The following is a 21,737-nucleotide window of genomic DNA, read 5'->3' as shown; positions in this document are numbered from 1 at the left end:
TGGAATTAACATCCATTTCATATTTAAGGAAACTGAGGCTCAGGAAAGTTGAGCGAGTTACTCAAGGTAACATGAGTAGAAAAAAGGCCATATTCCAACCGGACACAGAGCCTGCAGCCCACACGATTACTCTCCATACTGTTCCTATACTATCCTGACTGGGAAGGTCCTGTTCCCTTGGCACTGGGCAAAAATGAAATTATAAGAGCAGAGAAGAAGTGGTGAAAGGTGGCAGCCTGGTGAAATCATTCCTTTACTGAAAATAGGGGTAACGGCCAGGACAGTGCAGGTCCATCCTCTGCAGGTGTAAGACAGGCACGTCCTTTGCCGCTGTCCCGGCCTTAGAAAGGCACCTTCCGCGTCCAGGGTTTTCTGTGGATAAATCCCACCCCTTCCACCTCAGGCGGGGAGGAGGCCGGCCGGCCGGGGCATGGGGCGGAAGGCGAAGGACGCCCGACCCCGGCCGAGGTCTGGGGCCCCGGCCAAGGTCTGGGGCCCCTCCCGCGCCCCCCTCGTGGCTGCCGGCGGGCCAAGGGTTAAGCGAGGCGGGAGCCCCCGACGCGGAGCGGCTCGGGGCCGGGAATGCTTAGTCAGGATTCCGATTTCCTGTCGAAGTGTTTGGATTTCCTGAAACCCGCGCCCTCCGCCGCCGAGCGGGATCGTGCGAGCCGCTCGCGTCGCCGCGGCCTCCTCCCCCTCGGCACATGGTCGCCCGCCCCTTCCTGCGCCGCGCTCGGCTCCCGCGCCTCGCCTGGCCTGGCCGCCGCCGCGGGCGAGCACTCTGCGCTGGGCAGCCCCGGGCCCGCGCCTCCCGCCCAGCCGGCGCTTCCCGGTCGCAGTTCGCTTTCCCACCCGAGAGCCGCGAGCGCCCGGCCGAGCCCGCGATGGAATAATGCCCAGCGGCCCGCCAGGTCCCGGTGAGTTGCGGGGCGCTCGGGCGCGCTCGGCGGGGCCGGGCGGAGTCGCCCACAGTCGCGGGCGCCCCCTGCCCAGTCTCTCGCGCGAAGAGGGGCGCCGGGACGGGGCGCGGGGCGGGCTCCCGGCTCCTCTCGCAGCGGGGTGTCGTTCTCCGCGGGGAGGGCGCCGTCCCTGGGCTGGGGCGTGTGCGGGACGCGCGGCCAGGCTCTGCGGGGCCGGGCGAGGCCGCCCGGTGGCGGGGGGGGGGGGGGGGTCTCCTCGCCTTCAGCTCGGGAGAGGGGGCCCCTGCAGTGGGGCCGGGGCCGGGGCCCGCCCTGGGGGGTTTCGCGTCCCCCTCCGGGGGAGGGCCCGGGACGACGTGCTTGGCGGCCCGGACCCCGCCGATGGGGCGCCCTCCCGGCATTGTCTCTGGTGCAGCCGAGGAAAGTTCCCCGCGGCCCCCGGCCCCTGCCCGGACCCGGCGCTGCTTGGCAGGCCCCAGGCCACTTGCCTAAAGCAAAAGAAGAGAAACGAAAGGGAAGGGGGTAGGGGGAGTCCTACTTGGAGCTTGGGGTTGGCTCCTGGGCGGACCGTGAAGTGGCTTGTGTTTTCCGCTTGTACCATTTTGGGACCTGCTGCGTTTTCTGAGAGCGACATGAAGTTTCAAAGAAAAAAGAAACTTGCCGGTGTCCGGTTTTCTGCGGTTTGATACATCCCAAGAGTTCATCTTGGGCACTTCTAAAGCAGTTTCCTTTAATAATGTGGTTTGCCAGTAGCTCAGGGAGAAGGATGGTCAACTGCAGACCATCATCGTTAACTTGACCTCAACTTTACCTGTACTCATCAGGAAAGCAAAAGAACTTTCTCTCGCATGTTTCCCCTGTCTACTCTGTTAGGTTATCTTGGCGTGATTGATTCTGGGATGACATCAGGACCTGGATTGCTGAGTAATGTTTTGGGATTGTAAAAGCTTATCAGTTTTTAGGCCAGGGTTATCTGTATTGCAACCTTCACCCCAAAGCCTTTCTGTTTTGCAATTGTAGCGCGGCCAGATAGCTTTAAGAAAATGCGGGTCTTCTGGAAACACCCAGTGAACAGTTTCGAAAGAAAAAGATCTTTGAGAACAACTGATTCACCCCCTTCTGAGAAGGCCCAGAAAGGTGACCTGACTTGCCCAAGGTCACGTGGCCAGGAGTAGTTTCCACTTCTTCAGGCTCAGTCCCATGCCCCTTCTGTGTTAGATTTTGATCTGTTAGCCATGAAACAGATTTGGAAACATGTCTTCTTTGCGTCACAACCTTCACCACTTTAGTGCCTTCTCTTCTGTCCTGTTAATGCTGCTATTTTTGAGATATGCACTTATTTCAAACTGCATATTTTGAGATAGGGAGTTAAAAAAAACAAAAATCACCTAACGCCACTAAGTGGATTTGGAGATTCAGCTACCAAATGGATTTGAAGTATAAAATGAGTGGCTTATTATACGGGGAATTACTTTCCCTATCCCATTCTTTTGTGCAAAATAGAAACTCCCAGGTCCAAAAAAGGGCAGTATCTTAGCACATAATGTACCTTCTGATGTTCTCTAGACTTGATTTTCAGCCCTCCTGTTTCTTGTGAGCTAAGCAGCCCATCTATTTTTCTCATGAGAGCTCTGAATGGCTGATTTTTCATTTTTAGTATGTGATAATGTTGGAGAGAAAGGACTTTTCGCAAGCTTGCCATTTGGTGAGGGAAATTGAAATTCTCTACACCTCCCCAGTCCTCACCAGCCACAGCGAGCCAGATTTTCAAAATCAGTGCAAGCCTGACAGGCCCAAAGATGAATGTGTGCATTCAGATTGAGCCCTCCCTTGTGAAGACTCACGTCCCAGCTGGCATCTCCATGCTGCACCTAGGTGACTGAAGTCTAGAGGAAAGAAGGGAACCCCAGTTAGCTAGGACAGTGTTGTTCCTGCCATTTCCCCACCTAGGTCTCAGCCGTATTTGGATCCTGCTGCTCGGTTCTCATTTTTCCCTGCCGTTTTTTCACCCAACCACTGCTGTATCTGGCATGGGCTCCGGAGGGTCTTTTCTAGGAGACTGCATGAGTGATCCCCACGTGAGCAATAGTAACAGTCACCCCATTTATTAAGCACTTGCTGTATGCCCTAGACATGTTACCTCCTAAGAAGTCCTAAGGAGGAGTGGAAACTTCTTGGGGAGCCTTGCCCAGAAAGGACAGCACATCTCAGATTTATCTGGAATCGAGTTTTTCTTTCATGCATCCAGTGAAACATTTGCTAAGTGGCTTCCCTGTGGGAGGTGCCAGTCGTGCAAAGATGAATAGGACCCTGTTCTCAAGGCCTTCTATTTCCAGCCTCATCTTTCAATGTCAGCCTCACAATTTCTCTTTTAATTCATCAATTGAACAACCATGTATTGAGCACCTGCGCCATGCTAAGCCCTGTGTGGAGTCCTGATGATACAGTGGTGGACGAAATAGACCTGGCACTGCCCTTCTGGAGCTTGCATTCCTCTGGAGGAGATGAGCAACAAGGAAGAAGCAGAAGAAACAACCTCTAACAGATGAGTGATTCCTTGTTATCAAGGAAACAAACCTGGGACCAAAGTAGGGGCTGGTGGCACAAAGTTGGTCCTAGTTTTGGAAGGGAAAGCCTTTCTGAGATTGGAAAATGGAGAAGGAACTGGCCAGGCAGAGAGATTGCAGGGGAGGGCCTTCCAGGCAGAGGGATGGGAATGTGCAAAGTTGACTATGCACAAAAGAGCTTGGTGTATTCCAAGGAGTGAAGGAAGGCAGGGCTAGAGTGTAAGGGAGAGGTGGGGGGAATGGCGCAAGGTGAGGTTTGAGAGGGAAGCAGGGATGAGATCACACAGCCGATTCTAAGCCATGCTGGGGAGAGTCCCTCCACCCAGTACAAAGGGAAGCTTTGGTGAGTTTAAGCTCAGCAGTGATATCTGATTGACTCTTTTTTTTTTTTTTTGACGGAGTCTAGCTCTGTTGCCCGGTCTGGAGTGCAGTGGCATGATCTCAGCTCACTGCAACCTCTGCCTCCTGGGTTCAGGTGATTCTCCTGCCTCAGCCTCCTGAGTAGCTGGGATGATAGGCACGCACCACCACACCTGGCTAATTTTTATATTTTTAGTAGAGACGGGGTTTCGCTGTGTTGATCAGGATGGTCTCAAACTCCTGACCTCAGGTGAGCGACCATGGCCAGCCTGATTGACATTTTTGAGATTGCTTTGACTGCTTTTATGAAAAGTGGATGGATCATAGGGGGCAAAGTGTAGAAGCAGGAAGACCACTTAGGAGGAAAGAGGATGGTGGCTTAGAACTGGACAGCAGCAATGGAGGTAGAGAGAAGTGGGAGGAGCCTACTTAGATCTTGGAGATAGCATTGATGAGATCTGGTGATAGATTACATTGGAATGAGGCAAGGGAAAGGACTCAAGGGTGACTCCTGGGGTTCTGGCTTGAACAGCTGGGTGTATGGTGGCGTTGTTGTGGGAGACAGGAAGACTAGGAGGATTATGCTCATGGAGAAAATCAAGTTCTGTATCAGCCATCCTAAATTTGAGATGTCTAGGAGGCATCCTGTGGAGATTTCAGGCAGGCGGGAGGCCTGGACCTCCGAGGAGACTTACAGGCTAGAGACATTATTACCAGCCTGCTGTGGAGCTGCCAGAGTGCTTGCCGGCACATGCCCTGTGTTTCATTTCCCTGAGTGTCTGCTTACGTTCTTCCCCCTGCCGGGGATGCTCTTCCTCTCTCCCAGGCTAATTGCTACTCATCTTTAAAAAGCACCTGTGTCTTTATCTCCTCGAAGATGCTTTTAACTCCCTCCCCTACTCTTAAGTCCCTGTGTTTACCTTCATTGTGTGTTCAACTGAAGTTACCTTTTTTTTTTAATATCTTACGTGAATGAAACACTTATCTGGTAAGGTGCTGGCCTTACCAGATAATAAGTGCTCACAGTAAGGGTAAATTCGACAAATGTTAGCTATTATTATTATTATTGATGGGGGTGATAGACATATAAATAAAAATTGCATTACATTAGGATAAGCATAATGATAGTGTATTAGTTTCTTATTGCTGCGGTAACAAATTACCCCAAACTTAGTGGTTTACATCATACAAGTTTACTATCTTACAGTTCTGGAGGTCAGAAGTCTAGAATGGATCTCACTGGGCTGAAATCAAGGTGTTAGCAGAGGATGTTACTCCTGGCAGCGCTGGGAAGAATTTGTTTCCTTGTCTTTTCCAGTATCAGGAGGCCACTTGCATATCTTGGCTTGTGGTTTCCTTCTTCCACCTCCAAAGCCGGCAGTGTTGGTCTTAATCCTTCTCAAGCTTCCATCTCTCTGATTCTCCCTTCTGGCATCTTCTTCCACCTTGAAGGACCCTTAAAGTGATTCCACTGGGTCGCCTGTATAATCTAGGCTACTCTCCCTATTTTAAGGTCAACAGCTTAGCAACCTTGATTCCATCTGCAACCTTCATTTTCCACTGCCGTGTAACTCGTGGAACCTAATGTATTCACAGGTCCTGGGGATTAGGATGTGGATATCTTTGCAACCTGGGAAAGAAGGGTGTTACGGGAGCTCTGGGGAGAGGTTCCTAACCCATGGGGAAGAGAAGGTCAGGGACATCTTACCGTGGCTGTAGTGATGCACTTGTGGGAGTCAGCCTCCACTGTGTCCTCACAGTCACTCCTTCGTCAGAGCTCTTCTCTGTGCCAGGCCTCCGTGAAGAGTTGGAGTTGAGGATTTATTTCACTGTTCATTCTTCAGCTGTCGGCCCGATTGTTCACTTTCAACCCAGGGACACTAATTTCTCACCCAGCCTCTTGAAAAAAATTAAATTTACCAACCCGTGCAAACCCTCTACCAGCTCCCCGCCTCGCACCCCAAGTCCTTTCCCAGGAAGGGGTGGGCAGGGTGTGGGCTGGGTCCTCTGACTTCAGAGTCTGCCCCCAGTCCATTTCCCAGCACAGCACGCATCCCTACAGTTGTTCCTTTTGTATGGCTAAAACCTTGTTCCAAAGCTGCAGCCAGGTCCCTAACCTCAGCCAGCCCTGTTCCCAGAGCAGGCCGTTGGCCCCAAGAGAGGTCAGGAGGGAGTGTGTGGTTTGATTAGGGCAGATCCATCTGAGTCCTTAGGGGAAGAAGCAACTGGAGGGCCTGGCGCACTGGTGGCCCCATCTTCTGAGAGTAAAGGAAACACACCATGATGTGCTGTGTAGCCACGTTGCTGCGAGGGGGTAATTAAGACCAGATTTCTGAAGTCTTCTCAGTTATTTAGAGAAAATGGGCTCCTGTCCCAGATCCTCCCCAGAAACAGACGGTTTCTTGAGACCTTAAGCACTTTGGAGAGGCACATGAGCTCTCTTGGCCGCCGACGAGCTGAGTTACAAAGCGACTGAGGGCGTCTGCTGCCTGGGGTCACCCTGCCAGCCCCTTCAGCTCCCATCTCTTGGAAATGCCACAAACTAAGCTTGTCTTGTAATATTTTTGGTGTTTCCTTTTCCTTCACTGCCCTAAGTCAGGAAGTGCGAAGGTGCACAGAGTTAAGAAAACAAAAGTAAGTATGTCCCTCCAGTGGCGGGATCCTGGTTGGAGCCTGGTTTGGGATAAAGAAGAGTGCCTGTCAGTACTTCCCCAGCTGTGGTGGGAGTTACGCAGAAGCCAGCCGGGGAGGATCAGCCGTGGGCAGAACAGGAAGAAGGGCGTCAAGACAGCGCCCACCCGCGGCTTCTGGGGGATGTTGACATTTCCTCTTTCAAAGCCAATCATGAATTTTTGGTCAAGGCTTCTGCCTCTGTAAAAACTCGTCCTGTGTGTAACAACACTGTTTGCCTATTTCATTGTAGTTTTCTATCTATCTAAATAATTTCCTTTTGAGTAGAAATGTAAAAAGGGTGCCCAGGCATTCCATTATAGTTGTTCTCTCCTGAGACCTTGGGGGATGCAAGATGGCTCAGTGGAATGGTCAGTGGGTGGGAAAACCAGAAGATTCTGGGGTCTACTGTAGTCACCACCTGTCCTTCTCTTTTGCACTGACCATACTGACTTAACTGAGATAATGTAAGAAAAGCAGCCAGCACAAGGGTCCTGTAGATGGTAGCCATTATTACAGCTGTCTTGCAGGGAAATGTGTTTGCTCATATAGTTCCTCACCTGTGAGCTGGGGCATCTTGAAGGGGATTGGGAACTGGGACTGTATGTTATTCCTCTTGGCCCTTTGTGCCCAGCACAGTGCCCAGCAAATGACAGGCACTGAACGAGGAGGCTGAGTCAGGTATATTGGCTTCAGCTGCTTAGCTGTGTTACCACATTTGTTGAACTTTTTTCATCATTGAGTTTTAATTTTTAATTTTTTTTTTTTTGAGATGAAATCTTGCTCTGTCACCCAGGCTGGAGCGCAGTGGTGTGATTTTGGCTCACTGCAACTGCTCTCTCCCGGGTTCAAGTGATTCTCCTGCCTCAGCCTCCTGAGTAGCTGGGATTACAGGTATGTTCCACCACGCCTGGCTAATTTTTGTATTTTGTAGAGATGGGGTTTCACCATGTTGGCCAGGCTGGTCTTGAACTCCTGACCTTAGGTAATCCGCCTGCCTCGGCCTCCCAGAGTGCTGGGATCACAGTAAGCCACCACTCCCAGCCTAATTTTTTTATATTATTATTATTTTAAGTGATAGGATCTTGCTGTGTTGCCCCAGCTGGAGTGCAGTGGCGCAAATATAGCACACTGCAGCCTCTAATCCAGGGCTCAAGTGATCTTCCTGCCTCAGCCTCCCAAATTGCTGGGATTACCAGCATGAGCCACCTTGCCTGGTTATTCATTTTTTATATTTGGATGGTCTCAAACTTCTGGCTTCAATGGCCAGGTGCACTGGCTCATGCATGTAAGCCCAACACTTTGGGAGGCCAAGGCGGGTGGATTGCTTGAGCCTCAGGAGTTTGAGACCGGCTTCGGCAACATGGTGAAACCTCATCTCTCCAAAAATAACAAAAAACAAATAACAAAAATTAGCCAGACATGGTGGTGCACTCCTGTAGTCCCAGCTACTCGGGAGGCTGACGTGGGAGGATTGTTTGAACCCAGGGAGGTCGAGGCTGCAGTGAACCAAGATTGTGCCACTGCACTCCAGCCTGGGTGGCAGAACAAGACCCTGTCTCAAAAGAAACCAAACTCCTAGTTTCAAGCGGTCCTCCTGTCTCAGTCTTCCAAAGTACTAGGATTACAGGTGAGAGTTTATAATTTTAATGACTATACATTTTACTTTTAGAAATTCTTAGTTCTCTTTCAGTTCAGCCTGCCCTTCCATCCTTGGGTCCTGTTCTTTCCCTAGGGTTTCTGTTTCGTGTTTTATATCTTCATTTTAAATATGCTAATGTTCTCTTTCACATTGCTCTAGGTTTGTTCTAGAGGAGCCAGTTCTCCCATTTGTTGTGTCTTCTGGTTGGGGGGCATAGTGGCTCATGCCCCAGGAGAGCCCCACCTATCTTGGGTAGCAGAGATGTCTCCACAGAGCAGTATTATGCTTCAGCAAAGGCCCTAAGTGTTTCCTGGGTCCTGGAAGAGTTTCTATGGGAGCTTCTGGGCCCATATTTTGACCCCAGACCAATGGTGTATGGTGGATTCCACAGTCACACCCAGAGGCTTTAAAGTCTCCACGGAAGCCTTTTTTCCTTACTCAGATCCTGCTTTCTTGCCATTTCTCTGGGCTGATGGGAGGAATAATTCAGGCCCTCATTTTAGAGATCAAATCATTTAGATTTTGATCTCTTTGAGGGTCCTGATTTTATAAAGGGGTCTCAGTTCTCCTGTAATTCTGGGAGATACCAAGTTGCAACCAGCTAGCTTAATATTCACTCTTCTTTTTCAGACCAGGAAAAGAAAGAACATTTATAAAAATGTGAAAATTGCCTTTTTGGAGAAAGAACTGAAATCTATAACAGAACATTAGTAATGAGACAATTGGATTCATATCAGCAAGCACTTACTGAGTGCGTCCTGTGCATTCACCTGCTGCAGTGCCTGCTGGAGGTGCAAGGGCAGTGGTAGGGCCCTGATCATTTCTGTAACCCCTAGTGCCTAGCACCAAGTCTAGCACAGGGAAGACAATAAACATTTCAGAAGAAAGAAAGAAAATGCACGTGCTTGAAGAAGACGCATGCTGACGCAAAAGACGTACTAAGATGCTGAAGAATATCACTGAATTGAGACTCAGACGTCCTGAATTCTAGTTTGGAATGGATACTGACTAGTTACGTGACCTCAAATAGTAGCCATTTATCCTCTTTGGACCTCAGTTCCCCACCTGCGTAAAGGGGATGGTAGCTCCTGTCCTGAGTCACCCTCCCCGCCAGCTTACAGTGCGATAATGAGTATGGAAGTGTAGGAGCCTCAGAGGGGTAAGGGGTCAGTCTTGTCTTCAAGGCCGATGGGACAGCGTGCCTTCCAGCAGCCAACGTGCCTTCTAGCAGCCATCTTGCCTTGGGAACTCCCTTCACCTCGCCCTGTAATCGCTGTGGGCACTGGGTTTTCAGGGGATGGGCTGTAAGCATTTCAGGTCTTCAAAGCTTGTTCGAGCTAAGGGGCTATTGTTCAGTGTATGGTCAGTATTTGGGCACTGGGGAGCTGACCTGCTTCCTGTCTCATGTGATATCCTTTCCCCTAGAAGTTCCCTCAGGACCTCATCAATATGGGCCGAGCCGTCTCAGAGAGCCGTTCTGGGATGGAATTTTTGCATGTCATTGAGTTTGTGATCTTTGACCCACTGTTCTTTGCGGCTCCTCCTCTGGCCAGTGGTTCTCATGACCCCTCCAGTGGGCTGTCCTTTGGCTAGGTCATTCTTTCCTGCCTAAGGTGACTTGGCGGGTGGAGGGTAGGAGCATTTGTCATGATGCTGTGGGAAAACCACTGGACTTGGAATCAATAATGATAGCTATTATGTATTGCTTGTTAATATATGTCATTACTGTTGTAAGCAGTTTTCCTCTATGAGCTCATTTAATCCTCATAATAACCCTATGAAATAGGCGCTATTTCTAACTCCCATTTTATATATGACGAACCTGAAATACGCAGAGCCTAGCTAACTTCCCTGAGGTCATATAGTTAGTAAGTGGCAAGATTTTTTTTTCTTTTTTGAGACAAGGTCTCACTCTGTCTCCCAGGCTGTAGTACAGTGGCGCTATCGCAGCTCACTGCATCCTTGCAATCCCAGGTTCAAGTAATCCTCCCAGGTTCAAGTGATCCTCCCACCTCAGCCTCCCTAATAGCTGGGGCCACAGGTGTGCGCCACCAGGCACAGTTAATTTTTGTATTTTTAGTAGAGATGGGGTTTTGCTGTGTTGCCCAAGTTGGTCTCGAACTCCTGGACTCAAGTGATCCACCTGCCTTGGCCTTCCATAGTGCTGGAATTGCAGGTGTGAGCCACCATGCTTGGCCCTTGTAATTGGCAAGATTTTAAGCAGGGCGATCTGTGTGCAATACCCATACTCTTGACCACGATACAATATTGCCTCTACAGACTTGAATTTTAATTCCACGCCTTAATTCTTCATGTGGCCTTGGAAGAGTCTGCTTTTAGCCTTTCTCTTAGCCTGCCTAAGCTTTAGTTTTCTAGTCTGTAAATTGTGAAAACTCTCACAGTTTTTTAAGGGTGTCAAATAAAGCAATATATAAGGAAAGTGGCTAAGCGAGTGCCTGGCGCGTAACTGGTACTAAACAAAAATTAGTGGGTTTCAAAATGAGATAAGAATTCTCATTTGCATGATCAGTAGGGAGAAGAAGCATGAAAGAGTGAATTCACTTTTAAGAGGTTTCGTTGCGCAAATTTTCCTGCATATCCTGCTGTATGCCAAGCACTTAGGATATGAAGATGAAAAATCAAAGTCCACCTGCTAGAATACCTTCCAGTTGAATAGAAGAGAAAGATATGTAACTGTTAATAATTTGGCACCAGTGTCACTCAACAGCATGGGAGAGTTACCAAGGAACAGTCATAGGTGTATAGGGAAGGGAGAGAGTCCTCCCAGTGGGGTAGTCAGAGAAAGCTTTGTGAAAGAGATGTCTGGGCTTTACTCTTCCAAGATAGGCAGGATTTCCCTAAGTGAGGAGAGAAGGGAAGGGTATTCAAGGCTGAGAATAGCTGGATCAAAGGCTTTGTGGTAGGAATGTGCTGGCTATTTTTGGGGAGGTCTAAGGAAAATGTGTTCAAGGAGAAAGGTGAAACTCTTAGTTAAAATAAAATGGCATTTGGGGCTTCTCTCTGAAATGCAGTCATCCCTGCTACTTCCTGTGCCTCCACTGATACAGAACTCCTGATCTAGAAAAGCAAACTATGGTGTCGTTTATAGACCTTCCCATAATAGCTGTTAGCAAGTTTCCTCTCGTAGGACAGTTACTTCCTCAGCCCTAAAATAGAATGGCAGTAGGGTGGAGATGTGGGATATTTGCAGTCTACACTCTGTTGAGCAGCATACTGCGGGGGCAAGTGAGCGACCAGGTGTAGCAGACAGTGGTTGCTTACCCAACATCTTTTCCCCTTCTCTTTTGCTGGCAGGACATTGATCTTCAGATGTCCACCCTCCAGTGGGTGAATCACTGGGTCCTGTTCCCCTTGGCAGTGATTGGGTTAGGTGTGGGCAACTGACAGAGCTCTGGCCAGTGAAATATGAAGGGAAATCGCCTGGCAGTGGGGGTGAAGAAAGATTTTTCTGCATCTTAAAAAGAGACATGTAGGAAGAAAAAGCCCCTCTTCTTTTGTGGGACGTACTGGGGTTAGCATGTGATACCTGGAACCATGGCAGCCATCTTGGGACCATGAGGGAGCCTAGCTTAGGGAGGACGTGTTGAGGGTGTCAGAGCAGAAAAATGGAAGGAATGAGACACCAAGCACCTACCTTTAGACTATTCTGATGGGAGTTTTCTGTTATTTGTAACTAAAAACACCTTAATGAATGCACAGTGGGATGAACAACTCACATGGCATCTAGAAGATTCTGGGTTCACTACACTTTCTTCATTCACCCTAGGCTTTAGCCCACCACCCTGTTTGAATTCTCTTCCAAAATGAAGAACCTTTATACTTTCACAGTCTTGCTGTTCCCATCATCCAAAATGCCCTTTCCCTACCTTCCCCATCTGCCAAAAACCCAACTTATTACTTAAAGCATGGTTCAGGTGCACCATCTCTGAAAAGCCTTTCCCAGTCTTTACTATTGTGATTATTTTCTTCTTTGAGTACCTGTAACATTTGTCGTCCTCTTCTCAACCTCCCTTCCTCCCTCTCTCCCTTCTCCCCCTTTCCCCTCCTCCCCTCCTCCTGCCTCTCTTCCCCCATCCCTCTTCCTCCTTTCCTCCTCTTCCCTCTCCCCCTCTTCCCTTTCCTCCCCCTTCCCCCTCCCCCCCTCCTTTCCTCCTCTCTCTTCCCCCACCTCATTTTCCCCCTCCTTCTCCTCCCCATTTTCCCCTTTCTCCTCCCTCTCCTTCTTTCCTCCCCTTCCCCTTCTTCCCCCTCCTCCTCCTTCCTCCTTTCCTCCTCCTCTCCCTTCCTCTCTTCCTCCTCGCCATTTTCCCCCTCCTTATCTTCCCCCTTTCCCCCCCTACTCCTCCCTTTCCTCCTTTCCTCGTCTTCTTCCTCCTTCACCTCTCCCTACTCTTCCCCTTCTGTCTCTGTCTTTCTGTCTTAAGTGCCTACCTTGTGCCAGCTGTTGTGCTGCACACTCTGCTATCCTGGAACCTCTCATATGAATGGGGGCCAGACATGTCCAGATAATTATGAGCCAGCATGTTTAGTGTGGTCCTGCAGGAACATAACATGTAATGGGCATTTAGGAAGAGGTGCCTGACTCCACCTTGCAGGGGGGGTCAGAGAAGACTTGTTACAAGGTGTAATCCTTGAGCTGAATCTTAAATAACGAATAGGAACCAGCCAGTAAAGAATGGAAGGAAGGGAAGGAAATTCTAGGTGTAGGGAGCCTCAGCAAGGATGTGAATGGTACCAATAGCACAGTATGTGCTGGGAATTACAAGTGGTTCATTATGGTTGGAACCTAACGTTTGAGGTAGGATGTGTTGAGGTCAGAGCAGGAGGCAGGAGCCATATCCTGGAGCTTGAACTTTATCTTGAAGCCACTGAGGAACCACTGAAGGCTTAAGGCAGGGGGGTGATGTGATACTTGCCTGTTGGAAAGGTGACTCTGGCTACATTGGACTGAATAGATTAGGTGGTTGATGCCAGGGTCTGGAAGCAGGAAGACCAGCTCTGATGCTCTTACAGGAGTCTGGGAGGGAAGATGGGGAGGCAGTAGGATTGGCTGGCATGGGGATCGTTTGGAGCGGGGATGGGGAAGAGAGAGAGCCATGACACTGATTTCTGGCCAGCTGGCAAGGCTGAGCCATGTCTATGTCTCAAAACATTGTCACCTCCTCAGCCTCTTGATTCTTCTAGTGTGTGCGTCCCTTAGAGTGGTCAGTTCCTGGCTTCAGTGGGAAACGATCTGAGGGAGGCGCAAGTCTATGTCCTCCCTTCTCTCCGGTCTTCTCCTCCCACAGCTGCAGCACTTTGGCTGCTCCTTAAGTGGAACAGGAAGTGGAGCTGTGACATGGTTTTCCCGAAGTCCTTGCTTTCTAGGTCTGAGCTTGAGAAGAGAGAAGACTCCCTTCATGCCTGTCACTCATTGTCTTTCTTTCTTGCTCTTCTTCCAACCCAAACCAATTCTGAATACACCTTCCCAGTGTCTGCAGTCCAGACCCTTCTGTCCATCCCACAGTTCCTGCCTCGGGTCAGTGTTCTGGGTGGTTTCTCTGGAATCATCCAGCCCTCTCCTACCTCACTGCCCCTCAGCCCATCCTCTGAGCTGCCTCAGGGAAATCTCCTTAAAACTTCAGATTGGGTCACCTTCCTGCTTAACAAGCTTCAGTCTCCATCCCCATGCCCAGGTGGTCAGGGTCAGAGGAAAGCAGCTGGACGTTTCAACTGCTCAGACCGAGGGTCAGCCCTGGCTCTCTGCTTACCCACTGAACGCCTTTAGACAAGTCACCCAGCTTGCCAAACCTTCATTTCTTCAGCTGTGAAATGGAGATAACTTGCCTTACTGAGGGATGAGTGAGTAAAAAAATACATTAAAGTGCCATCCTAACACACACGTACGTACACACACACAGGTTTTCTTTCCTCCTTGCCATTTTATTCATCTTGGTGAGTCCTTCATATCCACTTAGCAAACTGCCCATCCTGTAGTAGACCAGATGCTTAATTCATGTTTGATGAATGAATTATTCCTTTGTTCCTTTTTAGCTGAGAGTTTGACAATCTCTCTTTCGCTAAATTTGAGAAGCTTTTTTGAGTTGTCTTTGAGGTCCAGAAGGATCGGGGCCCTGGTGCTCAGGGGAGTTCATTTGGAGGAGGAAACGGAAGCTAAGACTTAGTCTCAGGCTTCCTGACTTCAAGCCGATGATCTTTCCATTGGCCACCTTGTAACTTCCTGGGCAATCAGGAGCCATCTACTGGGGCACGTTGCCCAGGCTCTGGGATGTATCATCATGAAATGAGTGGAGGCCCTCCAGGCAGCTATTATAGAGAACAACAAATTGAGGAGTTTGCATAAGCAGGGCCACATGAATTAGTCAGCGAAGTATACACGCGTTATTCTTCAAAACTTATTTTTCCCAAAGAATCTTAATGGACAGAACGTGTGTGTGTTCGGGGGGAGTGGGGGTGTTCTCCTCCTGGAACAAGTTGAAAGTTGGTTGGGGTAAGTTAAGTTCAGTAGTGATATTTTAAACTTCCAGCCTGAAGAAAGTAATAGTGTTAAGTGTTTGCAGATGGTAATCACATGGGACCTGAAACAGAGTCTACAGAGGGTAATCATACACCAGAAACAACGCTGCTTCTGTGGTATGGATGGCTGGTAAGAGTTTGGATCCTGGACTTAGGTGTGGGTCCTAACTTGGCTTTTTACTGGCTACTTGCTGACCGTAAGCAAGTTTCAAACCTCTTTGAGCCTTAGTTTTGTTACCTGTCAAATGGAAAGAATAAGACTTTTGCCTCATAGGTTTTGTCAAGAGAACTATCTAAAGTGAGACATGGAGAACAGTGAGAGTGGTGCCTGGCACATGGAACTAGGGGGAGAGGAAATGTTAGCTATCCTGATGACAGTGGTGATGAAGATGACTGTTACGGGTTGAATTGTGTCCCTTCAAAAGATATCTTGAAGTACTAACCCCCAAAACCTCAGATTGTGTTTTTATTTACAAATAAGCTCTCCACAGAGGAAACACAAATTAAAATGAAGTCATTAGGGCGGGCCTGGATCCAAAATCACTGGTGTCCTTATAAAGGAAATTAGGACCTAGATGCAGATATGCACAGAGGGAAGACACTGTCAAGGCACACAGGGAGAAGACACCCCTGTGACTGCAGTGATGCAGCTACAATTCAGGGAACATAAAGGATTTCTGGCAACCACCACAAGCCAGGAAGAGGCAAGGAAGGATTCTCTCTGAGAAGAACCGGAGAGGGTGTGGCCCTGCTGATATATTGATTTTGGAATTCTAGCCTCCTGAATTGTGAGAGAATAAATTTCTGTTCTTTTAAGCCATCCAATTTTGGTACTTTTTAATGACAGCCCTAGAAAATTAATGCAATGATAATGATGGTGGTGGTGGTGGTGGTGATGGTGATGATGATGTGATGATGATGGTGGTAATGGGGATGATAATGGTGCTGCTGATGGTGGTGATGTTGGTAGTGATGATGATGATGGTGGTAGTGATGATGATTGTGGTAGTTCTGATGGTGATGATGATGGTGGGGGGATGATGATGATGGTGGTGATGATGACAGTGGTGGTGGTGGTGATGATGATGGTGATAGTGGTGATGATGGAGTTGATGATGATGATGGTGGTGATGATGGTGGTAGTTATATGATGGTGATGATAGTGGTGCTGCTGCCACTGCTGATGGTGGTGATGGTGATGGTGATGAAGATGGTGGTGGTGATGATGGTGGTGGTGATGATGATGATGAGGATGATGGTGGTGGTGGTGATGGTGGTGTTGGTTATGGTGATGATGGTGGTGATGGTGGTGATGGTGGTGGTGGTAATGATGATGATGGTGGTGGTGATAGTGATGACAGTGGTGATGATGACAGTGGTGGTGTGAGGATGATGGTGGTGGTGGTGATGGTGGTGTTGGTTATGGTGATGATGGTGGTGATGGTGGTGGTGGTAATGATGATGATGGTGGTGGTGATGGTGATGACAGTGGTGATGATGACAGTGGTGGTGTGAGGATGATGGTGGTGGTGGTGATGGTGGTGTTGGTTATGGTGATGATGGTGGTGATGGTGGTGATGGTGGTGATGGTGGTGGTGGTGGTGGTGGTGGTGATGGTGGTGGTGGTGGTGATGGTGATGACAGTGGTGGTGATGACAGTGGTGGTGTGATGATGGTGGTGATGGTGGTGGTGATGATGATGATGGTGATGACGATGGTGATGATGGTGGTGATGATGATGATGATGGTGATGACGATGGTGATGATGGTGGTGGTGATGATGGTGATGATGGTGGTGATGATGGTGATGATAGTGGTGGTGATGATGATGGTAATGATGGTGGTGGTGATGATGATGGTGATGATGATGGTGGTGGTGATGATGATGATGGTGTTGGTGGTGATGATGGTGATGATGGTGATGGTGAATATGATGGTGATAATGATGGTGGTGATACTGATGGTGATGATGAGGATGATGGTGGTGGTGGTTATGGTGATGGTGATGATGGTGGTGGTGATGACGATGGTGATGATGGTGGTGGTGATGATGATGGTGATGATGATGGTGGTGATGGTGGTGATGGTGATGACAGTGGTGGTGATGATGATGGTGGTGGTGATGATGATGGTGAGGGTGGTGGTGGTGGTGATGGTGATGGTGATGACGGTGGTGGTGATGATGGTGGTGATGGTGGTGGTGATGATGGTCATGATGATGATGATGGTGGTGATGGTAATGATGATAGTGGTGATGATGATGGTGGTGATGATGATGATGGTGATGGTGGTGGTGATTTGGCATTTGGCCTAAAGACTGACCCAGAAGGTGGCCACATGTGTCTGACTGTAGATAGTCCTGTGGCTTTAATTTAGCGAGCACTGGCATGAATATTCCTTCCAACTTTATATTTTAGATATGCCTCCAGTGGCATTTTTTGGGAACTTCGTTGGTATTATACTAGGAGCAGGTGATTCAGAGTAAATATTCCCAGTCTAGAGAGTGAGATGGACACTGAAGAGGGACAGTTCCTCAAGAGGTGAAGTGACTTTTGATTCACTGTGTGACTGTGTTGGAAAAGGGAATCCCCAAAGTTCTCTCAGATGGTGGCCCATGAGTCACCATGTAGACAATGGTGGGACGGGTGCTTTGTGGCCAAGTGCAGAGACTTGGAGAAGGATTGGAGAAGAGGTTGATGTGGTAGGATGTGGAAGGGATGGAAGCCAGGGGCTTAAGATACAGGGGCACAGTGAGCAGAGACTAGATTGAAATTGAGAAGAAGGTAGGTCTTAATCCTGCCACCAGGAAGATGAGATTTGTGAGTTGTGCTTTAGAAACATCCCTCTGTTGGGGCTCAGCTGTACCTCCTTCACCTCCAGGTTGTGTTGGCCTCCCTGTGCATTGCATTGAGAGGATATTCAAACTGAAGGGGAGAAGCACAGATTCTGAAGGATGAAAAAGGAACAATGTGAGTTATTCCATGTCTTAGAGATAGTGTGGTATGACAGAGAGAGTGTAAACTCTGGTATCACATAGTCCTGTGTTGGAGTCCTTTGTGGAATCTGGCTCTGTCCCTTGCTTGGTGACCTTTGGCACCTTCTTTTCTCTGAGCCTCAGTTTCCTCTCCTTTCCACTTGTGCTGCCAATACCCCCTGCAGAGTATGGTGGAGATTAAATTGGGATCTTATAGGCCAAGTATGTGGCATCTGAGAGGCCCTGAATAAAAGTCAGATGTTCTACACTGAACCCTGTCCACATGTGGGATTCTCGGCAAGGGCTTATTGGTGCTTGTGAAACCTAATTAGTCAGAGGTGGGAAGAGAGAGCTGGCCTTTGGAAGGGCTTGCATTTCATAGGAGTAAACACACTGTCAATATCAAGAGGAGCTGAGTCCCTGGGAGGAAGGGGTGAGACATGGTGGCTCCTGGGAGGCCATGATAACTCTTACTGGCAGGTATAACCATGAAGTCCCCATTGCTCTCCGGTTCTTTAAAATATCAAGAAAAGCAGGTAAAGGCTTCTCAGCTCTGGATGGCTTAAAAATAGCCACTGAACAGAGTGGCCAAGCCGTTTTCCCCATGACCTGGCACCTGAAGTCCCCCTTCCCACCCACTCCTGCTCTGCCGTCTCTGCCCAGTAATGACTCCTCATGTATCCTCATCCCAGACACTCCAGCTAGGAACCTTGATATTTATTCCATGCATATTTGTTTGCATTTACATTGCATGCCGGTGGTATTCTAGGGGCAGGACAACAGTAGCAAACATGACAGAGAAAAATCCCTATCCTCATGGACTTTACATTCCAGTGGGGCAACAGATAGCAAACAAACATGAAACGGATGGTGTGTGAGATGACAAATAGTCCTTATGGAAGAAAAATCATCTGGAGAGGAGGCTGGGGCATGCTGGGGAGGGTGTGCATTGTTAAATGGGGTGTTCAAGGAAGCTCTCCCTAAGAATGTGACACTAAGCAAAGACCCAAAGGAGCTGAGGGAGTGAGCACACGGCAGTTTGGGGAGAAACGATTCCTAGGCACAGGGCCTGCCCCATGCAGAGACCCCGATAGCTGCATGCATGGCACATTAAAGGTACCTCAAGGAAGCCAGTGTGGGTGGAGTGGAGTGAGTGACAAGAAAGTTGGTGCAGGAAAAGGTTGATGGGGTGGGGATGAGGGCTCAACCTTGCTGGGCATTTTGTGGACTTTAGCTTTTGCTCTGAATGACAAAAGCAGCTCTTGGAGGGTTGTGAGTGGAAGAATATGAGCTTGGCTGACCCTTTTTTTTTTTCCTAACCAGTGTATTAGTTTATGCTCGCACTGCTATAAAGAACTACTTGAGACTGGATAATTTATAAAGAAAAGAGGTTTAATCAGCACATGGTTCTGCAGGCTGTACAGGCTTCTGCTTTTGGGGAGGCCTCAGGAAACTTACAGTTATGGTAGAAGGCGAAGGGGAAGCAGGTACATCTTACATGGCGGAGTAGGAGAAAGAGAGAGAGAGAGGAGGAAGGTGCCACACACTTTTAAACAAGCGGATCTCGGGAGAGCTTATCATGAGACAGCACTAGGGGGATGGTGCTAAACCATTAGAAACACCTTCATGATTCAATCACCTCCCACAAGGCCCCTCCTCCGACACTGGGAATTACAGTTCTACCTGAGATTTGGGTGGGGACACAGATCCAAACCATATCAAGCAGTATTTGCTGTCTGCAAATGCTTAATGCTGGTGAGAGTGGAAGCAGTGGCAGTGGTGGGGACGGCTGAACTCTGAAAGTATGGATTTCTTCTTCCTCCCTCAACTCATCCAAACCATGGCTAAGCTGGGTCAGTTCTACCTTGGCCATTGTAGGGAGATTGGGAGGACTTTGGAGATACTATACATCAAGTTTGTTAGTCTGTCAGCCGCTTTAGAACAGGAATGTTTCTTCTTTCTTAAGTGTCCTTAAAACCTAGCCCTGTGCCTGACGTAAGTGGTAGGCATTTTAAATGCTTATGATGATTAGCCTGTCATTATCTGATCCCTAAGATTGAATTTGGAGCCATCTTCAGTGCTCCCAGGATCCCCTTATGCTTAACCTTTTCAAAACATCTGTCACTCTGATCTTTCATTGTTTGTCTGTTCCGTCAGCTGGTCCATGAGCTTCGTGAGACCCATGCTGTTTTCTGTTCTTTGTGTTTTTTGAGACAGAGTCTTGCTCTGTCGCGCAGGCTGGAGTGCAGTGGTGAGATCTCGGCTCACTGCAACCTCTGCCTCACGGGTTCAAAGGATTCTCATACCTCAGCCTCCCAAACAGTTGGGACTACGGCTGTGTGACACCATGCACGGCTTATTTTTGTATTTTTATTTACATATATATATATTTTGAGATGGAGTCTCACTCTGTCACCCAGGCTGGAGTGCAGTGGCACAATCTCACCTCACTGTAACCTCTGCCTCCCAGGTTCAAGTGATTCTCCTGCCTCAGCCTCCCAAGTAGCTGGGATTACAGGTGCCTGCTACCATGCCCAGCTAATTTTTATATTTTTAGTAGAGATGGGATTTGGCCATGTTGGCCAGGCTGGTCTTGAACTCCTGATTTCAAGTGATTCGCCCACTTTGGCCTCTCAAAGTGTTGGGATTACAGGGATAAGCCATTGCGCCCGGCCTGACCCACACTGTTTGTCCACTCTTTTTTTTTTTTTTTTTTTTTTTTTTTTTTTTATTGAGACGGAATCTCGCTCTGTCACCCAGGCTGGAGTGCAGTGGTGAGATCTCGGCTCACTGCAACCTCTGCCTCCCAGGTTCAAGCGATTCTCCTGCCTCAGCCTCCCGAGTAGCTGGGACTACAGGCGCATGCCACCACGCCTGGCTAATTTTTTGTATTTTTAGTAGAGACAGGGTTTCATCGTGTTAGCCAAGATGGTCTTCATCTCCTGACCTCGTGATCCGCCCACCTTGACCTACCAAAGTGCTGGGATTACAGGCGTGAGCCACCACGCCTGGCCTGTTTTGTCCACTCTTGTAAGTGCAGTACCTGTCTCTGGGCCTGCTACCTGGTAGATGCTCAGGAAGTGCTCTTTTAAATGAATGAATGCACCTGGTCCCTTTTATCACCTGCTGAGAAGGGCAGTGTTTTCCAGCCAGTATCTCTTCCAATCCCAGCATGTCACTGGGAAGATTAAATTGTTTAAAAAAAACAAAAACAAACCCTGAGCCTTCAAGGTAGCCTCTGGGCTTATTGAAGGGAAGAGCAAAGTCAGAGAGCTGTTACTGTTTGAATCAGCGGTGCTGAAGGGCTCTTGGAAAGTGGAGTGCTCTCCGAGGCTTGTCTACACGGCAGAGGCATGTGGATAATTGCATCAGGAGAGTGGGGTCTTGGCCGCCAGACCAATAGGCTGGGGGTGGGCCAGAGTCCTCCTGGGCTGGGAGATCTGGGACAGTGTTTTCCAGAAATTCTGGTTGACTGAGTTTGCCTGTATAGACCAGAGAATGGGCAGCCGCAGTCTCATGTGAGGACATTTTGCAACTCTCCCATTTTCAAGCTCAGCTCACATTTATTGATTTTTTTTTAACCTCAAGGCCTTTTATAGTTTCTTTTGTTATCCATTTTAAATTATATTTTTGTAATAGCTTTATTGACATATAATTCACATGCCATGCAAATCACCATTTAAATTGCAGAATTCAGTGGTTTTTAATATATTCACAGAGTTGTGCAGCCATCGCTGCAGTCAATTTTAGAACATTTTCATCACCGCCCTTCAAAAAAACTCCATCCATACTCATTAGCAGTCACCCCCCATTTTCCCAATTCTCCTCCCCCAGCCCTAGATAACCTTTAAACTACTTTCTGCACAATTCCTTTTTTTCCTCCAAATGTAAACATAGTAAATGCTCATAACAGAAAATTCAGAAAGAACAAGAAAAGATAAAGAGGCAAATAATGATCATCCATAATTATCCAGCCAATGAGAGATAACCACTTTTGTCTGTCTATGCTGATATACTCACAGACACATAGTTTTTGCGAACAGTGACATCTTACACATTCTTTCCAA

The 21,737-nt window shown here is 48.5% G+C and overlaps 1 protein-coding gene across 4 annotated transcripts in view; it reads left to right on the top strand.

The window, feature by feature from the left end:
* Positions 1-629: 629 nt before the first annotated feature.
* The window catches only part of ASAP1 (ArfGAP with SH3 domain, ankyrin repeat and PH domain 1), a 392,411-nt gene continuing 371,303 nt past the window's right edge, over positions 630-21,737 (top strand). For 2 of the 4 annotated variants that reach the window (XM_055349231.2, XM_055349230.2), the window contains exon 1: positions 780-917. The gene's annotated coding sequence lies outside the window, so the exon portion shown is untranslated. Of the gene's footprint in view, positions 918-21,737 lie in introns of all 4 variants that reach the window. The other 2 variants (XM_019032530.4, XM_019032533.4) reach the window with 2 other exon arrangements.

The sequence above is a fragment of the Gorilla gorilla genome, chromosome 7 (assembly GCF_029281585.2).
Source record: "Gorilla gorilla gorilla isolate KB3781 chromosome 7, NHGRI_mGorGor1-v2.1_pri, whole genome shotgun sequence".
NCBI classification, from domain to species: Eukaryota; Metazoa; Chordata; class Mammalia; order Primates; family Hominidae; genus Gorilla; species Gorilla gorilla.
The sequence above is the reverse complement of the archived record's forward strand: the minus strand, read 5'-3'. Positions and strand labels throughout refer to the sequence as shown.